The sequence below is a fragment of the Octopus sinensis genome, unplaced genomic scaffold (genome assembly GCF_006345805.1).
Source record: "Octopus sinensis unplaced genomic scaffold, ASM634580v1 Contig17243, whole genome shotgun sequence".
Taxonomy (NCBI): domain Eukaryota; kingdom Metazoa; phylum Mollusca; class Cephalopoda; order Octopoda; family Octopodidae; genus Octopus; species Octopus sinensis.
The window spans coordinates 20,001-30,039 of record NW_021834911.1 but is presented as its reverse complement, the minus strand read 5'-3'; the positions used below and the strand labels follow the sequence as shown (position 1 = coordinate 30,039).

Below are 10,039 nucleotides of genomic sequence, written 5' to 3'. Positions count from 1 at the left end.
ACGTCTACCAGTAACTGACTCTTCCGAGTCTCATTTAAAAGATTCAAATTTAACAAGCTGTCGCAGTTCTTTTTATTTTTTATCTATTATAGTTTTCAGTGCATGCACTACAATTATTGTCTGTTATACTGCAAGCATGGTTGGATTGCATTGCTTTTACTGTTTGTCCTGTGAAAATTTAGAACAGATTTTAATAGCCCACATTATATATCATACTTTTATCAATGGTTTTAGATGCTCTCCGCCTACTTAAGTAAGAACAAAAGGAAAAAAACTCAGGTTTCAGTGTTGGTACGTGGTTTGTGGAGTTGGCCGCGTCCCTCACTCCATTTTGTTTTATTCCACTCGATTTTCATATTTTTCGGTTATTTTTAACTATATGTCTAACTTCATGTTGTTAATCATTCGTTCTCCAACCCTCTGTAACGCCCCTCCCCCACCTTTGTGTAAACCAACTTGGTTAAATAAAAATTATGTTTTAGATGCTCATCTAGTTGCGATCAGACATAGATATCATTTCCACTCACTCAACTTTAACCCAATGGAACGTCCAGGATATGCTAGATGAAAGGAGATAGGGCATGGGTGCCCTAGCAAGTGACTGGTACTATATTCATCGATCATTGAAAGAACGAAAAATGAAGTTGTCCTCGACCTGATTTGAACTCAGGGCCCAAAGAACAAATATTGTTTCTGTAGTAGGTATTAGGCTTGAAATTCGAGTGGAAGGTGTTAAGTAATATCATCGACTCTAGTAATTGACAGCTGCTCCAGTTTTTATCGATCCCGAAAGGGAGAAAGGCAATGCTGACCGAAGCAGGATTTGTATTCAGAATCTAGCGAGCTGGAACAAGCGCCAAAAAACGTTCTAATCAGGCGTTCTAACGACTTTGCTAATGCGTCACCTTTGCTAATGCGTCATCTTAGCTAAGATATTGAATTTAAAACGACCAATCACAGCAGTTGCTTCTGTCCGGGAGGTACTTCTAAGGTCATGCTCACCGCCTACCTCACCGACTAATAAAAGGAACCAAAAATATATAAAACATGCTTTTGTATACAGATGCAGTGTGCTGTATTATTTCTTCTTCACTTCTCATAACAACATAATACAAAACATACTAGAATATAATATAATAGAATTTAATATAATATAATATAATACAATACCATATAAAACAATACAATATAATACAATGTAATATATGAATTGATTTAAATTTATATATTAAAGTCAATAGCAACAATAACAATAACATCAGCAAATACTACTACTGTTACTTCTACAAACACCACCATCATCTCCACCACTGCCACCACCACTACCACTACCACCACCACTACCACCACCACCACCACTACCACCACCACCAAAACAAAACAAAAATCAAGTACATTTTGGATGACATGCGTGAAAGTGTTCACAGCAACAAGAATATCTACAGTTAACGAAAATGTCCAATGTTCATACAAAATTAAATAGTGTTCAATAATTAGCATACAAGGGTAACAAGGATCTTTAAAGTTAACAAAGTCGTTCAGTGTTAGCAAATGCCGCAATACTCTAACACTACTTCCACATACTAATATTACTATCATCTGGAACGTGCCTATGGCCATCCTCATGGGTAATCTGTCCGTGTCTTTAGAAAAAGTGGTTGTGTATCACTCTAGTTATACCAATTAAACATAGACTGACAAACACATTCTTTATAAGACATATTATTCCTTTCTACTAAAGGCCCAAAATTTTGTGGGGAGGGGGTCTAGCCCATTACATCGACCCCGGTGTTTCACTGACACGTAATTTATCGACCCCGAAAGGATGAAAGGCAAAGTCGACGGAATCTGAATTCAGAACACGAAGACAGACGAAATACCTATTTCTTTACTACCCACAAGGGGCTAAACACAGAGGGGACAAACAAGGACAGACAGACGGATTAAGTCGATTATATCTACCCCAGTGCGTAACTGGTACTTAATTTATCGACCTCGAAAGGATGAAAGGCAAAGTCGACCTCGGTGGAATTCGAACTCAGAACGTAACGGCAGACGAAATACGGCTACGCATTTCGCCCGGCGTGCTAACGTTTCTGCCAGCTCTCCGACATATTATTACTTTCACTCAATAGTCAAGCTAATGTAATTTCTTAGCTTTTCATTTTACTTCTCCACAACATTATAGTTGTTTAATATTACTATATTTATAATTATAGAATGCAAGTGTCTTGATTATCTGCTGATTGGTGGTGTCTAAAGTTTCATAGCATTTTAGTACTGGAAGGCAACAGTCGGAATTGGGTGGCAGATGATTATGCAACTGTTTCCCTGCATTATGAGATCTAGTTCTGTTTCCTCAGGCGATATGTAAATATTGTCTCCGTAAGTTTTAAATCCTCGGCTTCAAGAACAACCTCTCTGCCAGGCGTGGCCTGAATTTAATAGTAGTCACTGGGCTTATCAAGGTGTGTTCCTGAAGGGCAAACTACGTTGAATGTGAAGATGTAGTGGGATGGTGATTCTGGTGCTGTTAAAGTGGCTGTCGTTTTAAAGGGATTGGCATTTAATTTCTTTGTACTACTGATTTGTTCTTCATGGTTGGTTACACATGCAATTGTCCGTAGGTGACCTTTAAGATTCAACGCTAGGACACATACATACACACACACATAAATTCAACGCTCGGACATGTACACATATACACACGCACATACATACACACACACACACACATGCACACACACATATAATTCCAAGAGAGTTATAGGTTGTGAATCCAACCAACTAAGGGATAATATCTATCCAATATACTGCTGGTAGAGTACCGAATTATTAATACACAAGTGATTTTTCATTGCATTACCGAGTGTAATAAATGGGTGAGGGTAAATAATGTAGCTTTGCTACATTATTGTACCTCTTGGACTAATTTATCGGAGCTAGTGTATGGACATCTTAATGTAATCTGGTAAATTGTCTTAGGAAATGTTCCACACAAATTACATTTGTCATTGATATTGTAAGCGTTGAGGATATTCTTTACAATATATCATGTAGTAGAATCGTCAGAGTGTTAGATACAATATCTGGTGGCAACTTTGTTTTTCGTCCCTTTGGGGATCGATACGAAAAAGGTATCGATCAAGAGTTGGGAATTAGCAGAAGCTGTTAGAGCGGTTCGGGCAAGATACCTTGCGGTATCTGTGCCGTGAATAAGTGTCGTGAGAGCGACGCCTGCGATGGCACTGATGTCAAATTGTATCAGTTCTAACCTTTAACATTCAGATTACTCTGTCAAAGTTAATGCTTAAGTTTTGAATTAATCAAACATTATCTTGTAGCTTCAAGATTTTGGTGATGCGTTTGTTTATTTTTAAAGTGACATTGTGGAGTAGGTGCGAGAGACCAGTTCGGGCTAGCTTGGGCCGAAATCATGTTGAATATTCGGCCCTGATATGGCCGGTTTAAATTCTAAAGGGTTAACGTGGTAACCGTTCTCTTAGATAAACATTGGGGGCTTGGCAGAATGTAACGCACACGCACACGCACACACACATGCATATATATAACTGCCTGTATTCCAACTAAAAAAAGGAAGAAAAAAAGAAAGAAAGAAAGAAAGAAAGAAAGAAAGAAATATCTTGTAAATACACAGATGCAGATGAATGGCCAACTTTGACCGATGAAGATACTTTCTTTCATTATGACTTACTAATACCTTCACAGATTTTGGTATTGTGTTATTCCGTTTGAAGAAATAAAAATAATCATGTCCTTGAATTCAGCAGCTAAACCTGTGTAATTTGTCAGCTTTTCTATTAGCCATTTCACAGCATTATCATAATCAGTCATCTAGTATTTGCCATGGCAGATTATAAGAGACTATTGTCCTTTCTGTTTGTTATGTGAAACGATGTCAGTTTTCTGATGTGCTACCTGCCTGCTTTCTAAATATCGATAGTATTTTCTCACCATAGTTTTCTAAAATATACAAGAGTTTCTATGACAAGTCCTGCTGAGCTTCTGCTTTTTTTTTTTTTTTGTATTTTGTTTTGTGTTTTCTCAAGGGATTCGAACTTCAAGGTCAGATTTACAAAGTGTAGTTATTAATAAGGCATTAGCTACCGATTCAGATAGAATCGATAGCCAATGCTCTGTGCTAACGTTTCCATGTCTTAATCTATATATATAAAACTGTAGTTGTGTGAGTGTCTGTCCCCTTCGATTTAGATTCCTAACTACTCCCATATTTTGCGGTGCAGTTTAACCAAATTCGGGTATCTTATAGTCGTGATTCATATCGAGCCTGTCTGAGTATTAGCGCGTGTTTACGATGAGTCTACGATTTAAAAAATAATTTAACATAATTTTTTATTCCATTTTAATGCATAATTTTTCGTGTGTCGATGGCGGCGGAGTTGGCGTCCATGGTCACACCTGCACCTGTTTGCTTCTCCCCTTCTTCCCTCCCTCGTGAAGCTGTGGGGAAGGGAGTGTAAGGAAATCAACGTCGTAAAGCGTTGTCAAGGAGACCAGCGTTCTTTAGAACAACGACTTCATGGCTTGAAGACACCAAAACAGAAATGGCTAAGAAAGCCCGAATTGGCATCTATAAAGGAAGTAACTCTCTAAAAATGCTTATATAGTTATTTCCCTTACAAACCCGAGCAACGCCGGGCGATACTGCTAGTACAATATAATATACGTTTTCGGAAATTATACCACAAAATATACATAGGCCATTCAATTGACAATAGTTATAAAACTTACTCCCATTGTTCAGTTTCTGTATGGCAGTTGTTATTGCCCACTGCTGTCACATTCACGTTGCATTTGTTCATCAAAGGACAAAGTTTGGTTTCTTTTTAATTGCCATTAGATTTGTCATACATTTCTCTAAAGCTGCCGATTATGTTCTTATTTTTTTTAATTTTTGAGAAATTTAGCCGATATTTCAAGCGATTGACAACATAGAATTGTTGTTGTCTAGCTCCAGGTCGGCCATATTTATATAACTCCAGGTCAGCCATATTTGTATGTTTGTGTGTGATATGTGTACACATAAACACACTAACACATACATATATGTATGTGTATGTATGAACATTTCTCTCACTCTGTGTGTGTTGTGTGCCAAAATTGGTTCAATTGAAGTTGATTACTTTTCTATTAAGTACTCAATGAAAATATAAGCATAGAGTTTCATGGCTTCTTTAAAATATAAAAGTATGCGTTTCAATCATTTACATCGTCTGTCTTTATGGTAGTTCTCACAGCTCGACGCTAAGGGGTTGTTTATGAATAATTAGGGTTTATTACACAGTGCAGTCTTGTTAAGGTTACTAGAATTGTAAATCGATGGCTGCAAGCTCATTTCCAGCGTGGAGTAGGGTTTCCAGAGGAGATATGTTCTGGAATGACAGACTTTGCGTAGCATTTGGGTAAGACCTGTTTAGTATATGTGAGAAAGTAAGAGAGGGAAACGAGGGAAAAACAGAAAAATTATAGAGAAAGGAGGGAAGGAGAAACAGAGAGAGTGTGTGTATGTATGTGTGTATGTTTGTGTATATGAGTGTATGTGTGGTGTGCATTTGTGCGTGTGTGTATGTGAGACAGAAAATGAAAGAAAGGAGAAAGAATGAGGAGAGAGAAGGAAGGGTGAGAGAAAGAGAGAAGAAAGGAGAGGAAAAAATAGAGTGCGTGTTTGTTTGTGTGTATGTATATATAAGTAGAGATTTTAAGAAAAGAAAATGTGAGTTGTTCACGTTCCTGAAAACTGCGAAATAGCTACAGTCCACAAAATAGTCAGTGTCCGCCAGAGGAGGCCACGTGATCACTCCATTACTTTTTTTTTCTTCTTTTGGCGCAATGTGGTAACGAAAGATCAATGCTAACTGCAAACTATCAAACAAAACAATGGGCAGCTGATTAGTAATTTAAATTAACTAAACATTGGGTGTTACTACATCTTATGCAATGGGTGCGTACAACGTGTGCAGACGGCTGGGAAGAGAATATGTGCTGGAAACTATGGAGTTTATTCATTTCACGAGTGTATTAACACAGTTGGTGTAATTGGGTGAATGGACAGTGTGAGAAATTATTTCCGAACAAAAACAAAAATTATAAAAAGAAAAAAAGAACACTATGAATAATATCACTGTATGTATAATCGACTGCGTAAATAGTAGCATTATGGGCAGTCCAGTAAGTAAAATACCAGCGCAAATATCTTATTAAATGTTATGGTCGTCTACGTGGCCTTTATGTTGCCTCGATTTCGTTCTGTGCTCGATAACTTGTCTTCTCGGTCGACTTGCGGGACAACTTTTAATGAAATGGAGAAACAAGGTTTTGAGAAAACATGCGCGTGCATTCATGTGTACACACATACACACACACACTTTTATATGTATATACTGTCTTTAATCACTGACACATATAGACACTGGCAAGCTATTCCTCACCCACCTCTCCAAACACACAAATTCATGTCTTTCCTACAAAGGTCTACAAACTCAATACACTTAAAAAAAAAATTCTTTATACTTACACGTTGTGAGCTTTTACTACAATAGTTTTGTTACTTTGTCAACCACTATAGGTATTGCTACCATCTAACTTAGGTCTTTGAAGTAACCCTTTCTTATTAAGGCCCAATGCCAGTAATTTTCAATACGATAGACCTCAGTATGTTATTGGTACTTTAGGAGGAAAACCAAAATTGACCACGTAGGGGTTTGACCTCTGAACATAGTATCGAAACAAATATCGCAAAACTGCAAATGCATTTTCATCAACATTCTCACGATTCTGTCCATCCACAACCCTTGAAGCTAAAGAAAAAATAAATTGATCCTAACGAGACTTGAACCGGCATCGGTGAAGTGATAAGCAGTGAGTGGTTTACCTTCTCACTCATTTTCAATGTAAGATGCTGACGCTGTTTATGAAATCCTCAATTTATAATTTCACCGGGGCGATACGTGTTTTACAATTTATTTTGTGTCTTTACGTGAATAGCCTTTACAGTTATTCACTTAGCATGGCTTCCGTTACTTTTGTGATATTTCCCTGTGACTAACAGTAATGTCTGTGTATAGAGTAAGTCGTGCAATAAAAGTGATGGATTAATGGAAATAATGGGGCAAAGGAGTTAGACTAAGTGATTAATTGCTTTATTTATTTTCTAATTATTGCGTAAATTGTTTATATCGCGTTTTTGTGAACCGCAGTATCGTTGGTTAGAGGTTTCCAACGAGTCAATGACGGATTCACTTAATCTAAAATGGCAAAATGGTCACAGCGACAAGGGTTTTTCAGTGTAACTCAAACAGAACAAAAAAACACACACCTGGAGTTTTAGTTCGATGGTAGAGCTAGTGCTTATAACTCTCGCCGAACATGCATGCATACTTACATACATACGTGCATGCATGCATCCATGCATCAATCCATCCATCCATCCATCCATCCATCCATCCATCCATCCATCCATACATACATACATACATACATACATACATAGTCATACAAATTGGAGGAAGAATGCAGCACTGTAATTCCTACACTAAAACGATCAGTTTACTTTGTACAATAAAAAATATGTAAAAACTTAAAATTTAAAGACGAATGTTTGTGCAAAGGATGGCAGTGATAACAAAACCCATTTTATACTGCACACACACGCGCGCGCGTGCTCACACTTGCAGACACACACAGACATATGTATGTATGTATGTATGTATGTATGTATGTATGTATGTATGTATGTATGTATGTATATGTTTACAACGGGTGTCTTTATAACTTCCGTCTCCTCAAATCTATTATTCATAAATTGTTCCACCGGAAGCTATGGGTAGAAGACAGTTGCCCAAGGCAACACGTTAGTGACGTAACAGGTTCTAAATAGCAACAGACAATTGTTGCTATTTTGAACCTATGTAGCAACAATTGTTTAGCAACAGGTCAGTTATGATCAAGCGGACATATGATCGAAGGTGTTCTATTTGTGACCATTCCTGCAAAGGTATTCAAGACCAAGTTACCCAATGTATTTTTTTCTAAAACAGCAGTGTGTGGTTTGAGGGAAATTTGACTATTGCTTCAAGCTGGTCACTGAGATGAAACTAGTGTAAGCGCAATATAGGACAATTATAATCTTTCATACATCGGTTTCCCTACCACTAACAGCCACTGATCGATCCGAAACTTTAATAGTTGAATTCTGGGCTGCGTTTTCATCGAATGTCCTTTTATTGGACATCCTTAACGTTGATGGGCATCAAATAACTGCAGTTAGTTCCCTTGTCTGTTATGCATCACTCTCAAGATACTCTGTCAAAATACCTGTTCTCGCTATTTTGTGCCGAGTATCAAAACTTTCTCTTTTATAATTTACAAGAAGCATTTCCACCCATTCTACACAGCACTTTCCTTGGTTAATGAAACTGCAACTATAACATCCTACATATATTCTTATTTTTATTTTTATCCTCTTATTTCCCTTTATTCTTCCTATATCCATCCTTTTCCAAAATAACTCCTTATACTGAACTCTAGTATTTCCCTCTAGTTAACTCTCTCATATCGTCTCTGATGAAGGGATATCCCTAATATCCCAGAAACAGCTGTAAGACTACCTTTCTCTTTATATATGTCCTATAAATTCCACACAGCTTTGGCTTTGTTGCTTCATTTTATTTAATATATATTTTATATGTTGCTATTCAGTAGTTACAATTTGATAAGCTATATTCAAGCAAATCCTACGGATGATCTTCTACAGCTTCTATCAAAAAATATTTATTGTACTCTGAGGAGGTGATATTTATGAGGCCAGTGTATGTCAACGAACTTTCGTCTTTTCAGAGATCGGGGTGTAACGTTTTGACATGAGAGCGGCTGATTGTGAGAGAGTGGAAAGTAAGAGCTAGAGTATGTCATTTCTAAAGATATCGGTGGCTGCTTTAGAAAATGCGGACAAAGTTGACCTGATCAATAGGTGAACCTCCTACTTCACCGATCAGGAGATGGGGTTTGTACACGGAATGTAGGATAACGAAAGCAAGCATTTGTTTTGTTATTTAGGCCACTGCTTTAGAAGAGTGAGAGTCGAGAAGGAAATATTTTCCATCAGTAAATTTGTCGAAATATGAGAGTAGCAATCATGGCCCAAGTGAACGAGCCTACATAACTGTGTATATAGGCTGAAGAATGATAGCTTGGAAAGGGAACTAATCTTTGGTAGACAGAGTAATCCAGAATATGAGGTGTCCCTTGGTTGACCCTACTCACCAAGTGGAATTCTCTCCCTTGTGAACATTTATCACGGTGTATACTTTCGCTTTCATTCTTTTCTTTTTCTATTCTCTTATTCAATGTAAAACCGCACACACCTTTAGTAACTCTTAGTGACATCTGTCGACCGTGTTGCAAATAAAATGTTGGTATTTTTGCTGTTGTTATTCTTACTACTACAATCACCACTGCTTATAGTAATCATCGTTATCAACCGACTCTAATAGTAACAAAGAACCGGGGTAGCTATTACAAAAGAAGCGACTTGGTGCACAAAAGAAACAAGCAAGTTGTACAACTAGAACACTGCAATTCAAATGGTTCTCTACCAATAGGCTTGCAGCATGAAACAAGCTCGACCGGTTTAGTTTTGCTTTTTGTGACTGTTCTTCATGTTGCTGCCGTTGTTATTGCTTTGTTGTTGTTGTTATTATTGTTCCTATTATTGTCGTTGCCATTGTTGCTATTATTATTATTATTATTATATTATTATTATTATTATTATTATTATTATTATCATTATTATTATTATACTGCATATATTTAATGTGACAAGTTTAATTGTGTTCTTGGGGCGGTACTGCATTAACCAGGTTTTATTTATCCATTTATTTCTGTATATGTGTCGGTGGTAGTGTTGTCAAACTGACTCTGTGTGTGTGTGTGTGTGCGGGTTTGTATTGTGTGTATGTATACATATGTGAGTGTGGAGGCACATGACCTAGTGGTTACA

General features: G+C 37.2%; 1 long non-coding RNA gene across 1 annotated transcript in view; it reads left to right on the top strand.

Annotated features, from left to right (window-relative positions):
• Nucleotides 1–5,036: 5,036 nt before the first annotated feature.
• The window catches only part of LOC118761772, a 22,684-nt gene continuing 17,681 nt past the window's right edge, over nucleotides 5,037–10,039 (top strand). Inside the window, exons 1-2 of the long non-coding RNA XR_004997628.1 lie at nucleotides 5,037–5,539; nucleotides 5,647–5,661. This is a non-coding gene — a long non-coding RNA (uncharacterized LOC118761772). The remainder of the gene's footprint in view (nucleotides 5,540–5,646; nucleotides 5,662–10,039) is intronic.